Below are 18,605 nucleotides of genomic sequence, written 5' to 3'. Positions count from 1 at the left end.
GACAATTCACTTTTTGCTAAGCTGGAGAACTATGAGTTCGCTGTGCAGAGAATTAGTTTTTTGGGCTACATTATCTCCAGTGAGGGCTTTGAGATGGATCCGGTGAAGGTTCAGGCGGTGCAGGAATGGCCTAGGCCTATTAGTTTGAAACCAATACAGAGATTTTTGGGTTTCGCCAATTATTACAGAAAATTCATTAAGAATTTTTCTATAATTGTTAAGCCGCTGACCGATCTCACCAGGAAAGGTGCGAATACGGTTCAGTGGACTACTGAGGCCATTGAAGCTTTTGTGTATCTCAAGGAGAGGTTCAGTTCTGCCCCCATCCTTATGCAGCCTGATGAGACCAAGCCTTTTTTGGTCGAGGTTGATGCTTCTTCTGTGGGGGTCGGTGCTGTTTTGTCTCAGGAAAACAAGGATGGAGTACATCCCTGTGCTTTTTTTTTCAAAAAAATTTTCTGAGACCGAACTTAATTACGATGTCGGTAATCAGGAATTGCTGGCTATTAAACTCGCATTTGAACATTGGCGTCATCTCTTGGAAGGTGCTAAATTTCCCATTCAGGTTTTTACTGATCATAAGAATCTGATCTATCTTGATGCTGCCAAGCGCTTGAATGCCCATCAAGCTAGGTGGGCACTTTTTTTTTTCGCGGTTTAATTTTTCTGTTACTTACATCCCGGGTACCAAGAATCTAAAGCTGATGCTTTATCTCGCAGTTTTTCTCCCATGGTTGGTACCGAGGAGGAGGAGAGCATTTTACAGGAAGGTGTTGTGATAGCAGCATTGGACTCCGTTTTGGAAGATGGGATTCTGAAAGCCCAGGAGAATGCCATATCTAACACTCCCCATGGGAGGTTGTTTGTGCCTAGGAACTTTATGAGAGATTTGTTTGTGGAGTGTCATAAGTCTCGGTTGGCAGGTCATCCAGGAATTTCGGAGACTAAGAGACTTGTAAGTCGCAGTTTTTGGTGGCCTGGGTGGCAGAAGGAAGTCATTAAGTGGGTGCGTCAATGTACTGTGTGTGCTAGATCTAAGTCTTCACATGCTCCTGCTGCGGGGTTGCTTTGCCCTCTGGAGGTTCCTAGTGCTCCTTGGACGCATCTTGCTATGGATTTTATTACTGACCTTCCTGCCTCTGAGGGTTTCACTGTTATCTGGGTGGTCGTGGACCGTTTTAGCAAGATGTGTCACTTGGTTCCCTTCATCAAACTGCCCTGCGCCAGGACACTCGCTAAGGCTTTTGTTAAAGAAATTGTCAGGCTCCATGGCGTTCCTTCCGACATTGTTTCCGATAGGGGACCTCAGTTCGTGGCTCGTTTTTGGCGTGCCTTTTGTGACAGGTTGGGAGTCCATTTGTCATTTTCGTCTGGTTATCATCCTGAGTCTAATGGACTGACAGAAAGAAAGAACCAGGATGTTGAACAGTTTTTGCGTTGTTTTGTGGCTGACTATCAAGAGGGGTGGTCTGAGTTTCTGCCACTGGCTGAATTTGCTCTTAACAACCATACATCCTCTTCTGCTAGGTGTTCTCCTTTTTTTTGTTGTACTGGGAGACATCCGTCTTTTGGGTCATTCTCCAAATTGGTATCGGCTGTGCCGGAGGAGGAGAATTTTTCCGGTGATTTGGAGAGAGTTTGGACTGATGTACGTCGTAACCTTCAAGAGGCTAACAAAAAATCCAAGAGGTACTTTGACAGGAAACGTCAAGAGGTTTTGTTTACTGTTGGTGACATGGTTTGGTTGTCCTCTAGGAATCTGCGGTTGAGGATTCCTTCTAAGAAATTGGGCCCGAAGTTTGTAGGTCCGTTTAAGGTGCTTCAGGTAGTTAACCAATCTGCTGTTAGGTTGGAGGTTCCTACCTCCTGGAAGATTAATCCGGTGTTTCATGTTTCCTTATTGAAAAAAGCTGATGTTTCCGATAGGGACGCCACTGTCTCTGTTCCTCCGGTGGAGGAAGAAGGTGAATATGAAATTTCTCGCATTCTTAATTCTAGATGGCATAGAGGGAGATTGCAGTATCTCGTCGCTTGGAAGGGTTTCAGTCCCGAGGATAACTCCTGGGTAAGGGCGGTTGATGTCTCTGCTCCTAGACTTGTCGGAGCGTTTCACAGGAGGTTTCCTGATAGACCTGGGCCTGGAGGATCCGGAGGATCCTCATTGAAGAGGGGGTACTGTTAGAACCCTCCTGTTTGTTTTTTCTATTTTGCTGGTCACATGACTTTTTGCCTATATAATCCAGCTCCGCCCTCCTGGCCTTGCAGGACTTCAGTGTTACATTTACTCTTAAGCTAGCCAGGTGCATTGTACCTTACTCTGTAGTTTGCTTGGTCTTTTGACCACTAGTACTTCTGTTTGTTTGTTTGTCTTTGCTCTGCTACAATTTCTGCTAGGAGGTGTCCAACTATATCCCAGTCCTTAGTTCTTGTAGGGACCCCTCCCTTATATCTATAGGTCTGCGTTCAGACTAGCCGAGGACTTAGGCGGGTCTGTTCACAAGGAACAGGTCCCCCGCTGCATCGTAGGGAATCAGCTTAGTCCTATTGTAGGGACAGTTTTCCTTTCTTTCCTTAGTGTTTGTAGCAGTTCATAACAGCTCCCTGCATTCCACCAGTATGGGGCCACTCAATACTCCCACCGGGTGAAGGAGGAAGACTTAACAACCATCATGATCAATCCCCTACCTCACCACAGCTGGGCCAAGACCCAAGATAGTGACCCTGCAGTCCGCATGGTGAAAGACCTGCTGACCCGAGAAGACGTCCGTCTAGATCCGGATGCCCCAGAGGAAGCCAAGCAGCTATGGAAAGAGAACAGCAGGCTGTTCCTCTATGAAGGTAAGCTGTACAGAAGACTCGTCAACCACCGGACGCACGAGCTGACCTGGCAAGTCGTCCCAAGGCGAGATGCAGCTATGGTCCTGGAGGCTTACCATGACAGAGCGGGGCACTTCGGCTGGAAGAAACTGGAGTTCCTGCTAAGAGGACGGTTCTTCTGGATCAGCATGAGAGGGGCTGTAGAGAAGTGGTGCAGAGACTGTGGCCCTTGTAATCTAAGGAGGAAGGACCGCACCAGCCAGAAGACACCCTTGAGGCCCATCGTCACCAAGCAGCCTCTTGAGCTGGTAGCTCTGGACCATGTCAAATTGGCTCCAAGCCGGTCAGGATACGTTTATGCCCTGACAATCGTGGACCACTATTCCCGATTTCTAGTGGTGGTCCCGGTAAAAGACTTGACAGCTCAAACGGCGGCCAGAGCCTTCCAGCAAAACTTCTGCCACCCACACGGGTATCCAGAACAGGTCCTGACAGACCAGGGTCCTGCATTTCTTGGCCAAAATCTTCCAAGAGTTCTGCAACCTCTATGGATGTAAGAAGATTCGGACAACGCCTTACCACCCACAAACCAACGGGATGTGTGAGAAAATGAACAATATAGTCATTGATCTCCTGAAGATGTTGCCCCTGGAGGAATGCAGCCTGTGGCCAGAAAAACTGCCGGACCTGATAGACTTATACAACCATATCCCGGTGAATGCTACAAACTGCACCCCGGCTTACCTGATGCGAGCCAGACCAGGTAAGCTGCCCATAGACCTGGAGATGGGAGTCCTAACACCCAAGGACACCTCCCCAGATGCGGACTGGGATACGGAAAGGCGACTGCAGTACAAGAAGGTACAGGAGAGTGTGGAGAAGAGCCTGGCCCAGGCGAGAGAAAAGCAAGACAGGCTCTTCAACCAACACGTTCCTGCTTGTCCCCTGGAACCTGGTGAGCAGGTTCTGAAGCGAAAAAGAAGGCTACACAAGCTGGATGACCTGTGGGAAAGGGAACCCTACACAGTACTGCAGTCTGATCACGACAACCCGAAGGTGTGCGTGGTCACTAAGGATGGAGGAGAAACCACTAGTACCGTCTCCAGAGACAACCTAAAAATGTGCTCCGAGCAACTACGGAATGCAGAAGAGGATCAAAGTGACCTTGAACCCGCAGAGGACAAGGAAGAAATGATCAGCACCATTCTCGGAGAATTCCCTCAGTCCTGGACTCGAATAAACGGTGCCATAGTGGTACCCGTCCTGCATTTCCTGCAACCGGCTCAGCAACAACCTACACCAGAGCAGGAAGGTGGAGAAGAACAAGCAGTTCCAGAGGCAGAAGGGCCTGTACCAGCAGCCCAGGAGAGTCAACCCTCTGCTGACAGTGAGCCTGCCATGCCTGCGGTAAGCCAGAGGACCCGCAGACAGCTGCCTGCCCTGCCTGTAAGTTTAGCCAGTGACTGCACCCCGAGCGCTAGTGAGAAAAACCAGGTTAGACCACCACCAGACAGTGGGTTACGTAGGTCAACCCGAAGCACTAAGGGGCAAATGCCAGCTCGCTGGAAGATCTAAGTGGATAATGTATGTATTTAATGTGTTATGTTGTACCCTGGTTATTAATTATGTTTTTCTAGTTTTTCTAGCTCATGGACTGACAGGTTATGGACGGTGAATAACCGGAACTATCATGTAGATAGTTGCAGTTGGTGCCTCTTGCGAAGACGGCCACAGAAGAAAAACCTGTCTGGCGTGGCCCCGTGTGGTCCAAAGTAGGTAGTTTTGCCTTGCAGCCACGCCCAACGTTTGGGGTTTGCTTTGGACAGGTCCCCACATCGCTCAAAGACTTCGCCTTGTTGGGTGAAATGGACACCCGGTCGCGGAAGCGCCGTTTCCTTAAGGACAAAATGCACTTGTACATATGTTATGTTGTTGTTTATAACCTATATTTGTGTTTCCTGTTAGTCCCGGAGTACTAAGTTTTACTAGGGGGGAATGTGTCACCCTGGCCTGGATGCCACAAATGTATAATAAAGCTGTGTCTGAGAGCAAGGGGGAGGTTCTCTGGTCAGGGACCATTAGCATGCAGCACCTCCTGTCCCAAGTCAGTAGGGGGAGCAGGCTGACCCTATAAAAGCTGGAACTGGGGGCAGGGTTAGAGAGTTCTGGACGACCTGTCTCTGGAGTGAGAGGTGTCCCAGAGAAGGGAGAGCCAGTTCAGGTGAAGCTGAGGAGGTCGTGTGGCAGTAGAGGAGCCATGAGCCAGGGACGGAAGGCGAGGAGAGGCTGTCCTGGCTGAGAGAGAAACTGATCTACCGGACTTGGTGTCCGAGGCTGTTAGGAATCCAAGTCCTACAGCAAATAACCAGCCCGCAGGGGACTGTATGTTCCTTGGCCTAAGAAGCCCGGTGGTTCCGCCACAGCAGAAGGGACCAGCAAAGCTGCACCAGGCCAAGAGTAGAAAGGGACCCAAGTTGCAAGCCATACGTGCGAAAAGACACGGTGAGCTCAGGAACGTGGGCTGTTACACCACAAGGAGGGTCATAGCCAGAAAGAGCGCAGAGAGCATGGTAGGCCTTCACCCTCACCCTGACCAGGGCCAGCTTCCCACTTGTTCTCAGACATCCAGGCCCCCTCCTAGCCGGGACTGTTTTTGGGTCGTCTCACCTGTTCTAATAAAGACCCTGAACTGTTTAAGAGGCCTCCGTTTCCTGGCTATTGCGGTCAGAATCATCCCCTCCATCATCCATCTATATACTGCCCTGGGGCCACACTCCTCCCGTGGGGAGTTATACTACTTAGTGCTGCACACCTACATCTGCCCCAGCGGTCTGCACTGCTGCTGCGGTTAACCCTGACCGCAATCCACGGGTGGCGTAGTCGGACATTTAAAACCCTACAAATAGACTGCCACAACATTTGGTATGACCACCCTGAGCCATGGACCGGGTTGCCACTACTACCCCCATTATTGCCCTATTGCCCGGTTCCGGGTAACCCACGGCCCAGGGGGCGAGTCATATCCATAAGATAGGGCATCAATGTATGATCGGCCGGGGTCCTGCACGCAGCACCCCTGCCGATCAGAAGTTATCGGTGCTGGCGGCGGCGGCCACCGGCCGGAAGTACTTGCCTGCGGTGTTTGGCCATCCATCTATAGTGGCCGCCGCGGGGTACTGCTCATCCGCCTCCCATTCAATTGAATGGCAGTTTGATGTGCACTAACAAGTGCCGACCACTACAACATGGCGACCAGTCACCGGAAGGTAAGCACTTCCGGCCGGCGGCCACCACCGGCACCGATAACAGCTGATGGCGGGGGTGCTGTGTGCGGGACCCCGGGCAAACATAAATTGATGCCCTATCCTATGGATATGGCATCAATGTGAAAGTAGTGGACAACCCCTTTAAAGCACAGTGGCCATGAGGTTTCTATAAAATCCCATCCACTTTGCTTGAACTGCAAAACACTCTGTTTTTGCCACAGCAAATAAATATTGTCAAAAACAAACCGAAAGCTCATTGTGGGAACATAACCCCCAAGAGTACTATGGGGCCTGTGACTTCCTCCTCTATCATTCTTCCTCAGCGTCTGACGTCTCAGCACAGCGGGCCTGATGACATCATTACATGGCACCCACTGCCCTGAGATGTGCAGGCGCTTCAGAATGCTTGCTACATAGACCGGAGCAGCGGGGAACAAGGAGGAGAGGTGAGTATTTTTTTTTTTTAAATCAATGAGCACATTTTGGTAGTCATAGTACTGTATAGAGGACCACGGGGAATTCATTATACTGTATGGAGGACGATGGAGGTGCATTATACTATATGGAGGACTATGGGGAGTGTATTATACTATATGGAGGACTATGGGTAGTGCACTATACTGTATGGAGGGCTATGGGTAGTGCATTATACAATATGGAGGACTATGGAAGTGCATTATACTACATTGAGGACTATGGGGAGTGCATTACACTACGTGGAGGACTATGGGAGTGTTATGTTCTGCTACCAAAGCTAAGGAAAGAGAGGAGATCTGTCCCTACTATAAGACTCAGCTGAATCCCTACGATGTAACAGGGAACCTGATCCTGCGATCAGACCTGCTAAAGTCCTAATCTAGTCTGTACGGAGACCTATAGATGTGAGGAGGGAATCCCTACAAGTACTAAGGACTGGGAGGAATATGGGACACCTCCTAACAGAAATAGTAGCAGACAGACGAACAAACAAAATAGATAGAACATAGAGGTCCGTAGACCAAGCAAACTAACAGAGTTAGATACAGAGCACAGGCTAGCTAGAAAGTAGATATACAATGAAGTCCAGCAAAGCCAGAAGGGCGGAGCAGGATTAAATAGGCCAACAAGGTCATGTGACCAGCAAAGGAAAAAAAACCTAACAGCAAGGTTCTAACAGTACCCCCCCTTCTAAGAGGATCCTCCGGATCCCCTAGGACCAGGCTTATCAGGAAATCTCCTGTGAAACGCTCTGATAAGTCTGGACGCGGAAACATCATCTGACCTCACCCAAGAGTTATCCTCGGGTCCGAAACCTTTCCAGGCCACAAGATACTGCAAACTACCTCTATACCGTCTAGAGTCAAGGATGCGAGAAATTTCATATTCCCCGTCCTCCACCACCGGAGGAACAGAGGCAGAGGCGTCACCATCCGACACAACAGCTTTTTTTAACAGAGAGACATGAAAGACCGGATTAATTCTCCAGGAGGTAGGAACCTCCAACCTAACAGCAGATTGGTTGACAACCTGAAGCACCTTAAAGGGCCCTACAAACTTGGGACCCAATTTCTTAGAAGGAATCCTCAACCGCAGATTCCTAGAGGACAACCAAACCATGTCACCAACAGCGAACAAAACCTCCTGTCGTTTCCTATCAAAGTAGTCTTTAGATTTTCTGTTGGCCTCCTGAAGATTACCACGCACATCCGTCCAAACTCTTTCCAAATCACCGGAAAAATTCTCCTTCATGCGCAACAGATTTTATGCCCCCTTAAGGTCAATTTTAGAGAACCACTTGGCCCCCAATAACTGGTTAAACAGATCAGGAATCAATGGCAGTGGGTAAGGATTGCGTACCGTAATTTTGTTAATCTCACGAAAATCCAGACAAGGACGTAAACCGCCGTCCTTTTTTTTTACAAAAAAAAATCCAACCGCCACAGGAGACTTAGAGGGCCTAATGTGACCGGCGGCCAAACTTGTCTGAATGTATTCCTCCAAAGCCTTCCTCTCAGGAATGGTAAGGTTAAATAAACGACTTTTAGGAAGAGTCGCTCCAGGGACAAATTCAATAGAACAATCATAGTCTCTATGGGGAGGCAAAACCTGCGATTCCTTCTCAGAAAAAACTCTCCAAAAATCCTGAATAGGAACAGGCAATTCTCCCCTATCCAAAGCTGCAATACGCCCGTTACAACACTTGTCATAACATTTATGGCTCCAGGATTTAATTTCACTGGTAGACCAATCCAGTACAGGATTGTGAAATTTTAACCAGGGCAAACCCAATATTACTGGAGAAGGCAAGTTATTCAACACTACCAAATCCAATTTCTCATGGTGAACACCATTAATAGTGAGAGGAAATTCACTGACCTTGAGAGTAATATTCTTCAAAGGGGAGCCATCCACAGAAACCACAGCAATGGGGGATGATAAAGGTTCAGGTTTTAAATTGAGTTTTTCCACGAATCCCCCATCAATTACATTCAGTGTAGACCCGCAATCAACAAACACCCGAAATTCCATTAATTTTTCCTGAGCAATCGTGGAAGCAGCTAAAAATATACCCTTGGAATTTAAACAGGCAATACGGGCGTGACTGACCATTTTTTTTTCTTTCTTCATACGAAGCTCACAGCCTTTAATCAAATGACCAGATTTTCCGCAATAGAAACACAAGCCTTCTGAAAAACGACGGTCTTTTTCTTGAGAGCGAGGTGCCACCGATCCAATCTCCATCGGTTCACCACTGTTAGTACACACATTATCATAACCAGAAACTGACATAGCAGAGGATTTGCTCTCATTAACCCTAGCACGCAGTCTTCTATCCACCCGTATAGCTAATTGCATAGCCTGTTGCAAATCCTCAGGTGTAGGATAAGCAATTAGCAGGTCTTTAACCCTTTCACTGAGCCCAGCAAGAAATAGACTTTTCAGAGCAGAATCGTTCCACCCTGTTTGAGTGGACCAACGACGAAAATGAGTACAATATTTTTCGACATTACCTGATCCTTGTTTTAAACGTCTCAACTCAGTCTCAGCTGATGCCACACGGTCAGGATCATCATATAATAGTCCTAAAGCAGAAAAAAAACTATCCACTGATCTGAAGCATGTATCACTAGGTTGCAAAGAAAAGGCCCACTCCTGAGGCTCTTTGCGCAAAAGTGACATTATGAACCCTACGCGCTGGGATTCATCCCCAGAGGACTTGGGTCTCAAGCGAAAATACAATAAGCAAGCATTTTTAAATGAAAAAAATTCTCGATGTTCACCAAAAAATAAATCCGGCAAACATACCTTAGGCTCCAAGAAATATGCTCCAGGACAGTTACTCACGTGCTGACGGAGCTCGGCCACTTCCAGAGAGAGTCCCTGCAGGTGTTTAGCCAAATCCTGAACCGACACCATGATGGAACAACAAAAAAAAAAAAAAAAAAAATCTTTCCTTAGAGAATTTGCAGGCTGGACTTACTGTTATGTTCTGCTACCAAAGCTAAGGAAAGAGAGGAGATCTGTCCCTACTATAAGACTCAGCTGAATCCCTACGATGTAACAGGGAACCTGATCCTGCGATCAGACCTGCTAAAGTCCTAATCTAGTCTGTACGGAGACCTATAGATGTGAGGAGGGAATCCCTACAAGTACTAAGGACTGGGAGGAATATGGGACACCTCCTAACAGAAATAGTAGCAGACAGACGAACAAACAAAATAGATAGAACATAGAGGTCCGTAGACCAAGCAAACTAACAGAGTTAGATACAGAGCACAGGCTAGCTAGAAAGTAGATATACAATGAAGTCCAGCAAAGCCAGAAGGGCGGAGCAGGATTAAATAGGCCAACAAGGTCATGTGACCAGCAAAGGAAAAAAAACCTAACAGCAAGGTTCTAACAGGGAGTGCATTATACTATGTGGAGGACTATGGGGAGTGCATTATACTATATGGCGGAATATGGGGTGCATTATACTATATAGAGGTCTATGTGGAGTGCATTATACAGTATGGAGGACTATGTGGATTGCACTATACTATATGCAGGACTATGTATGTGCGTTTTTACCTGCAGATTTTCGGCATCTAATGGAAATCTATGGGGAAAATCCACACATAAAACTCAGCATACTCACAAGAGAAATTGACATGATGTGGATTTGATACACACACTGCAGCTCAGTTTACGCTGAATAAAATTAAAGCACAGTGGCCATGAGGTTTCTATAAATCCCATCCACTTTGCTTGAATTGTAAAACACTCAGTTTTTGCCACAGAAAATAATTAGTGTCAAAAACAAACCAAAAGCTCATTGTTGGAACATAGGCCACGCGAGTACTATGGGGCCTGTGACTTCCTACTTCGTCATTCTTCCTCAGCATCTGACGTCTCAGTACAGCGGGCCCTATGACACCATTACATGGCATCCACTGCCCTGAGATGTGCAGGCACTTCAGAATGCTTGCTGCATAGACCCGAGCAGCGGAGAACAAGGAGGAGAGGTGAGTATTTTTTTTTTAAATCAATGAACATATTGTGGTGGTCATAGTACTGTATAGAGGACTATGAGGAGTGCATTGTACTGTATGGACTATATAGGACCATGGGGAGTGCGTTATACTATATGGAGGACTATGGGGAGTGTGTTATACTATATGGAGGACTATGGGAGTGCATTATACTATATGGCGGATTATGGGGAGTGCATTATACTACATGGAGGACTATCGGCAGTGCCATATACTGTATGGAGGACTATGGGGAGTGTATTATACTATATGGAGGACTATGAGGAGTGCATCTTACTGTATGGAGCACTATGAGGAGTGCATTTTACTATATGGAGGAGTGCATTATGCTATATGGAGGACTATGGGGAGTGCATTATGCTATATGGAGAACTATGGGGAGTGCATTATACTGTATGAAGAACTATGGGCAGTGCATTATACTATATGGAGGAGTGCATTACACTATATGAAGGACTATGGGGAGTGCATTATACTATATGGAGGACTATGGGGAGTGCATTATACTGTATGGAGCACTATGAGGAATGCATTTTACTATATGGAGGACTATGGGGAGTGCATTATACTATATGGAGGATTATGGGAAGTGCATTATAGTATATGGAGGAATATGGGGTGCATTATACTGTATGGAGGACTATGTGGATTGCATTATACTATATGCAGGACTATGGGGAGTGCATTATACTATATGGAAGACTATGGGGAGTGCATGATACTATATGGAGGACGATGGGGTTCAGCACACTATATAAAAGATTATGATTTTGCATTATACAATATGGAGGAATATGGGGCCCATTATAGTATATAGAGGGCTATGTGGGGGCTATTATAATATTTCGAGGGCTATGTGGGAGCCTTTATACTTTGTGGAGGGCTATGTGAGGGCCAATATACTGTATGCAAGCAATTATACAGTGTGAAGGTTTGAGTGGGGACCATCATACCATGTGGCGGGCAGTGTGGGGGTCATTGCACTGTTTGGTTGTACTGTTTGGAGAGCTAGTGGGGGCCATTATACAGCATGGTGAGGTGTGGGGCCATTATACTGTATGATGACCTATTATACTTTATAGAGGGCTGTGTGGGGGCCAAAGTTGGGGGATCACACTGTGTCACGGTCACCATACTTTGCCGGGGGAGTTGAAGTTGAGTACAGTAGGGTCATCATAATGTGCATGTGGAGGGTACTGTGAAAGAATTCACATACTGTGTTTGTTGGGCACTTTTGTTGGTATCATACTTTAAACATGCAATGAAAGGGGAATCTGGGGCTTCAGTAGGAGGAAAATTACTTTCTAAAGGCTGGAAAGTTGTGAGATCTGCTCTTCTGTGACCCCGTCGAATGTTTGTTTTTTTTGTTGGTTGGGGGTAATTAGCACTTCTGCTATGGGATCCCATGATTTCTATGTACACCCATGTCTATGGGCCTGTTTACATGCCAGTGTATTTTCACAGTCTTGGGGCTCATTCACATGTTAGTTTCTGTGCTATTTTTTATTTTTTTCACAGGTAGCATGTGTACCTATGACAGTCTATGGGGATGCTCACATGTCCATGATTTTTCATTGAGATATGTTTTATATTGATTCAAGTGTCAGATCAAATTCATCAATGAAAGTGTCCGGGTCTGTTAAAAGATGGGCCAGAACTCGGATGAAGTTTGTCCGTTTTTGACTGACCGATGGGAAAAGTACTGATGTAATTCTGACCAACCTAAGGTAAAAATCACTGATTAAACTCGCTCCATTTTTGTCTGAATGAGGCCTAAGTGGTCCACACAAAATTATATACAGTATCACCAATGCAAGTCTATTAGGCCGCAAAAAATGTGGACAGCATTTGGATGTCATCTGTGTGCCAGTCATGAAATGGACTGTTGGTTATGAGAAGGGGGAGAAACATTCATCAGTTTTATTTTCAGCTGAGAAAAGCTAATGAACCCTGACCAAACTGTGATGAAACTGATCAAAAACACTCATCACACTTACACCATTTTTGTGAGTAGAAGACATATCACTGTTGTATAATTCAGCACTTTACACACTACAGGGTTAACCCAACAGATTAGCTATGTAGCATCCAGAAGGCGGGAGGAGAAGAGTTAATATAAAGCTCAGTCCCAGGTTTGCCTTTAGAGTAATTAGCTTGGAGGAGCAGAGCAGCATGGAGCAGGGTGATGGCTCCACATTCCCTCTTATCCCTCAAGGAGGAGGATAGGAATTTGTCCTGATCCTCCTCCGCTGCAGCCGGCTGTGCAGGATGGGAAAGCATGAAGATGATGGGAATGTGCACTACACGGAAGGAAGATGTGTAAGGTAACTGGAACAATGAGGCCCACAGGGGAGTTACTGCCCTGTATGGAGGGGAACATACTATAGGTAAAACTGCCACCAATGGATAATGACCGATCAGTAAAGATGAGCAAGACTTTTGAAACTTACATTTGCAGAGTTTTCCCAGGAAATTCCATTCTCTGCAAATGTCTTCCAAAGCCTCTACTTGCCCTGAAAAACATGTATGACACCATTCCCTTTTTTTCTTAACACACTAATCCCCTTCACTGCATTGATGTCGCCCTCTCTCTCTGTCTGTTTTCTATCATGTTTCATGGCTTTCTCTCCCTATTTCTATGGCTAGGCTGTGAGCTGTGATGTACTTTTCTCTATCCAGGTTCACCACAAAATGGCTGCTTCCTTTCCTGCTTCTGCTTTTATACTTGCTATAATAGTCCTTCTTAATTGTCTGAGCTATACTATGTTAGGCCTCATTCACATGTGCAGGGTTTAAACCTGTACGTGAAAAAATGGTACCGGTGTCCTCAGTTTTCGATCAGTGTTTTTCACCGATGGATAAAGAAATTACAAAGCTTCTCCTATACAATGTTAAACTTGTACAGGACACTGATGGCACACTGACCGACCCATAGACCACTATTGGACCTCTGTGTCATCCGTGCTGCCGGAAAAAAAATGGACATGGCTCTGTGTGTTCTGTATGGACACAAGGGGTGTGTAAAAACACTGGTGTGTGAATAGCACCATACATTGAGTACACGTTCTATCCATTAAAACTGCTACAACTCGTGCGTGCAATGCAGATGAGACCTAATATGATGGCAGCAAGGCATTCTGGGAAAGCCCGTCTTCTCTGACTGATGCAATCTTCTGCAATGTCTCAAAAGGTGACATTCATTTTAGGCACAAAAATTCAACATGAATTTGATTCCCGTTGAATCGATTCGCTCAGATCTAGTCATCAGAAAATGTTTAAATTAGTTTGTTTTCCGTGTGTTTTTTTAATGTTTTCATACTTTCTTCTCACAATCTTGCAGTTTTCACACTGGCCACCAGGGCTATTTTAGACATTTACTTCTGTCCTTTCTGGAAGAATTTTCAGCAAAGCTTTTTATCAGAGGCCGGATTACAATGACCGGTAACATACAGCTGATAACGCAGGTTCCACCAATCACAGCTGATGTCACACCTGACCTTACTCCCCTTCACCCAATGATCTTTGTACAAGCTCATTGGACGCTTCAATGCAAAACAGAGGCCCTGACTTCAGACCGGTGGTGTTCATGCTAATCTTGATGAGGTCGGTGTGCTAGAGTCATGCAGAGGTCAATGAATCAGGACTATCCGAGAACTAGCGAGCGCCTTGTGTGTCTCCATGTGTGCCTTGCCAATAATCTTACTCCAGTCAGTGACTGGAGTAAGATATGTCGCACAGAGAATGCCACAGCTTATAAAATTTTGCTGGTGCCCACTTTATCAGGGCTGGGTGAAAATGGAGTGTGAACGCTAAAAAGTCACAATTTCAGCCCAGCTTCGAGTTGCGCTAAAACTTTGTGACTTTTCAAAGCTTTTTACACTAGTATTCTGGCTTTGAATGAGGCCCATAGTGTCTAAGTGAGTTTATTGCTGTTAATGTAGATTTCCTGAAAGAACAGGACATATGAACATAGAATAGCCTCAGTGGTCAGTGTAAAAAATTCTAAGATTTCTAATTTTAAATATAAATTTTGATATGGGAAAATATTGCCAACTTTTTTGAATGCATTTAAAGTAAACTTTTTTTATGATGCCTCCCCTTTAATTTTGCTTATGAAAATTTGGAGCTCTGAATCTGAAAAACTGAGCACCAACTACTATGAGGATTTACTGTTAGAAATGAATGAAAGGCAGATAAATTCAGAATAACATTTAATGTTTTATATGAATTTGACCCCTTTGCATATATGGGCGTAACTGTACGTCCGCGCTGAGGTGACTGCATGTGGAGGCGGCTCAGGAGCTGAACTCCTTCCACACGTGTCTGATGCAGACTGAAATAAAGGGGTTGTCCATTACTCAGACAACCCCTTCTTAATTACGGTTTCAATCATGTGAAATAGCAGCTATGCTCTCCTCTGGTGCGGGCGCCATTCCAGTGATGTCGGCGTCTGGTCTCCTGGAGCATGCATGACATATCACGGGAACCCTGCAGCCAACGCCATTCCAGTGATGTCTGTGTCTGGTCTCCTGGGGCATGTGTAGCACCCCGAGGGTTCGGTTGCTACAGGGGTATTGCACCTCAACCAGAGGTGTGATATTCCACTCCCAGGTAAGGATGGAGTGTGGACCAGGGCTCAGTTAGCTGCACACGCACACACTCCCCATTTCCGGGGGAAAGCTCGATGGTGCTCCCATTTTTGCAGGCACAACTGACCATGTCCCTGGCTGGAGTGGGGAGGGGGTAGAGAACCCAGTGGTGTAGGAGCAGAAGGGGACGGTTTCTGGAGCATAGGAAGGAGCGCATTGGGTGCAGGTCACCTGAGCTCAGCACAGAGAAGCAGATATAAGGTGGGAGCCATCTCAAGTCTAGGAGAATAGTAGGAGTAGTAAGAGAGAGAGCTGACAGGGAGCAGCAGCTCAGCCTGAGCTCAGCTCCATGAGGCAGGCCTAGAGAGAAGGCCGGGGCCAGAGAGAAGAAGAGAAGAAGGAAGGAAGGAGAAGAGACAGAGGAGTGGAAGGGCTCCAGAAACAAGAAGGCAGGAGGGATCCTAAGAGTGCAGAACGGCCAGCAACCATTGCAAACCCCATTATACCGGGTGAAAGGGTCAGGCCGTGGAAAGGTACCGGATCCCTAAGTTGGTGGAGGCGAATCTACCCTCAGCCAAGAACCGGAGGTTGTGACCATTTATTGGTGTGACCCCCCGCTAAACCTGCTAGGGAGGCACCATATAGGATAGCGGGAAGTGAAGGCCAATGCTTACCCGACACGGTCCGCGGTAGCCGGACAGAAGTCAGGACACTGGTGGGGCACGAGAGGCCAGAGAAAGGACAGAAGGGGGTCCTGTGCCATACTCCTGAATTGCCTGGGGGTTGACCGAGCTCCTCACCTGGTGGACACAGCACGGCTCGGGCAGTCCTTGCTGACAGAAGTGACTTGGATATCAACTGTGAGTAAAACACCCTGGACTGAATCATTGGACTCTGTGTGATTTATGCTGCGCCTGCACCATCACCCCCAGCATTCACTTTCACTGCCCTGAGGCTACACTTTTCCCATGGGGAGTTATCCTATCCCTGTGCTGCACACTAATACCAGCCTCAGCGGTCTGCCTCGCAGCGGCGGTTATCTCTGACCGCAATCCACGGGTGGCGTAGTTGGACATTCACAAAACTATAAATAGACTGCCACAGCATTTGGTCTGACCACCCTGAGCCACGGGATCGGGTTGCCACTACTACCCCCATCAGCACCGTACACTAGAAGGCCTAGTTCCGGGTACCCCACGGCTCAGGGGGCGAGTCACATGCATGACTAATCATAGGATCCCTGCAGCCAATCAGTGACTGTGACTCACCCCCTGGGCCGTGGGGCACTTGGAACCGGGCTTCAGTGTGATGATGGGGGTAGTAGTGGCAACCTGATCCCGTGGCTCAGGGTGGTCAGACCAAATGTTGTGACAATCTATTTGTAGGGTTTTGAATGTCAGACTACGCCACCTGTGGATTGCGGTCAGGGAGGACCGCCGCTGCAAGGCAGACCGCTGAGGCTGATGTAGATATGCAGCACAGGGATAGGATAACTCCCCACGGGAAGAGTGTAGCCTCAGAGCAGGTAATAGGATGCTGGGGGTGATGGTGCAGGCCGCAATAATAAAGGTCCAGAGTCTACTTCAAACAGTCCAGGGTCTTTATTGTAGGTGGTACTTATGACCCAACAGGAGTACAGGGTAGGAATGGGCCTGGGTGTCTGAGAACATTCAGGCGAGCCCCACTGGTCAGGGTGAGTGGGTAGGCCTACCGTTCTCTCTGCCCTTGCTGACTATCTCCCCCTTTAGTGGTGTGATAGCCCACGTCCCTGAGCTGGCCGTGTACTACGCCTGTATGGCTTGCAACTCGGGCCTTAGGTACCTGTTGCTTCTCTGTGCTGTACCAGTCCCTCTGTGTGGCGGAGCCTCCAGGCTTCTCAGGCCCAGGGATCTAAAATCCCTCGCAGGTAGGTTATCTGCTGCCGGGCTTGCAACCCTGACAGCCTCGGATCCCAGTGTCCGGTTATGTAGTTCTCTCTCTCAGGGTCCCTTCTGCCTTCTTGTTTCTGGAGCCTTTCTACTCCTCTTTCTCTCCACCTTCCTTCTCCTTCTCCTCTTCTCCTTCCTGGCCCCGGCCTCTTCTCTAGGCCTGCCTCGTGGAGCTGAGCCCAAGCTGAGCCTCAGCTCCCTGTCAGCCCTCTCTGGCTGAACTTCTTCCCTCTCTGAACTAACCGACTGAACACTCTCCTAAGATGGCCCCCACCTTTTATCTGCTTCACTGTGTCTGAGCTCAGGTGACCTGCAACCAATGAGCTCCTTCCTATGCTCCAGAAACCGTCCCCTTCTGCTCCTGCATCACCGGGTTCTCTCCCCCCTCCCCACTCCAGCCAGGGACATGGTCAGTTGTGCCTGCAATAAATGGGAGCATCTGCGAACTGTCCCCCGGAAATGAGGAGTGTGTGTATGCAGCTAACTGAGCCTTGGTCCATACTCCATCCTTACCTGGGAGTGGAATATCACACCTCTGGTTAAGGTGCAATACCCCTGTAGCGACCGAACCCTCTGGGCGCTACAACTGCATCACTCTCTCATCCTTTGAACAGAACTGACAGCCAGAGAGCAGCAGCAGATTACACTTCTTTAGGGTGTCCCTTTCGTCTGAAGGAAGTGAGAGTGAAATGGCTACTGACTGCGTGATATGAGGTCACTCGAGTCCTGGGAGACTAAGCGCAGACTTGGGTAGAACAGCAACAGCACAAAAGGTGATTATAGCTGTTTTATATGTAGGAAATATTGTGATTGAGAGCTGTTTGAGTAGTGGACAACCCTTTCTATATAGCTGACATTTTATCTCTAACAGTCGCAGTCAGAGCTTCGTTTCGGCCGCAGCTCTTAACCATTTAAATGCCGCTGGCTCCCATTGGCGCTCTGGGATGAGGCCGATGAGTTAAAATGAAAGCTGGTGGCATGCTGAAGGTCCCTGTCTCGACTATATTTGAACTGATCTGAATCAGAGCTTTGAAGGAAACTGGTATTTTCACTATATAGCATAATAATGTGGTATTGCACCGTGTCATAGAAAATATTGCAGTTTCTGAAGCCACTAGTAAAGGAGCATTCCTTCACCCCTCTCACCTCCTCTTCTGCAATAGGACAAAAGAGGGCAATCTAAGCAGCCCATATGCAGAATGCCCAGTTGACAAGTAGGAAAATTAGATGTAGCTGGATAGTGAACTATGGGGGAAGGCATCGGCGAGATCTTACAATATCCCACCGCTGCCACCAATTTGTCAGGGATTTGCACACACAGACTATCCTGATTACTCACTATGTAGTTACCGGCAAGCAAGCCGTGAGCGTATGGCGTACACGCCTCCGAATTTCAACGCATTGAATGTGTATATGCCCCCATACGATCATTGCCAGCTTCACGATAACCCAATTAATAGTATTCACTGCCACCACCGATCAGTTCTAAATACA

The sequence above is a fragment of the Phyllobates terribilis genome, unplaced genomic scaffold, assembly GCF_046119375.1.
Source record: "Phyllobates terribilis strain yellow unplaced genomic scaffold, ASM4611937v1 Scaffold_277__1_contigs__length_2500907, whole genome shotgun sequence".
In the NCBI taxonomy this organism is placed as follows: Eukaryota; Metazoa; Chordata; class Amphibia; order Anura; family Dendrobatidae; genus Phyllobates; species Phyllobates terribilis.
Note: the sequence above shows the minus strand (reverse complement) of the source record.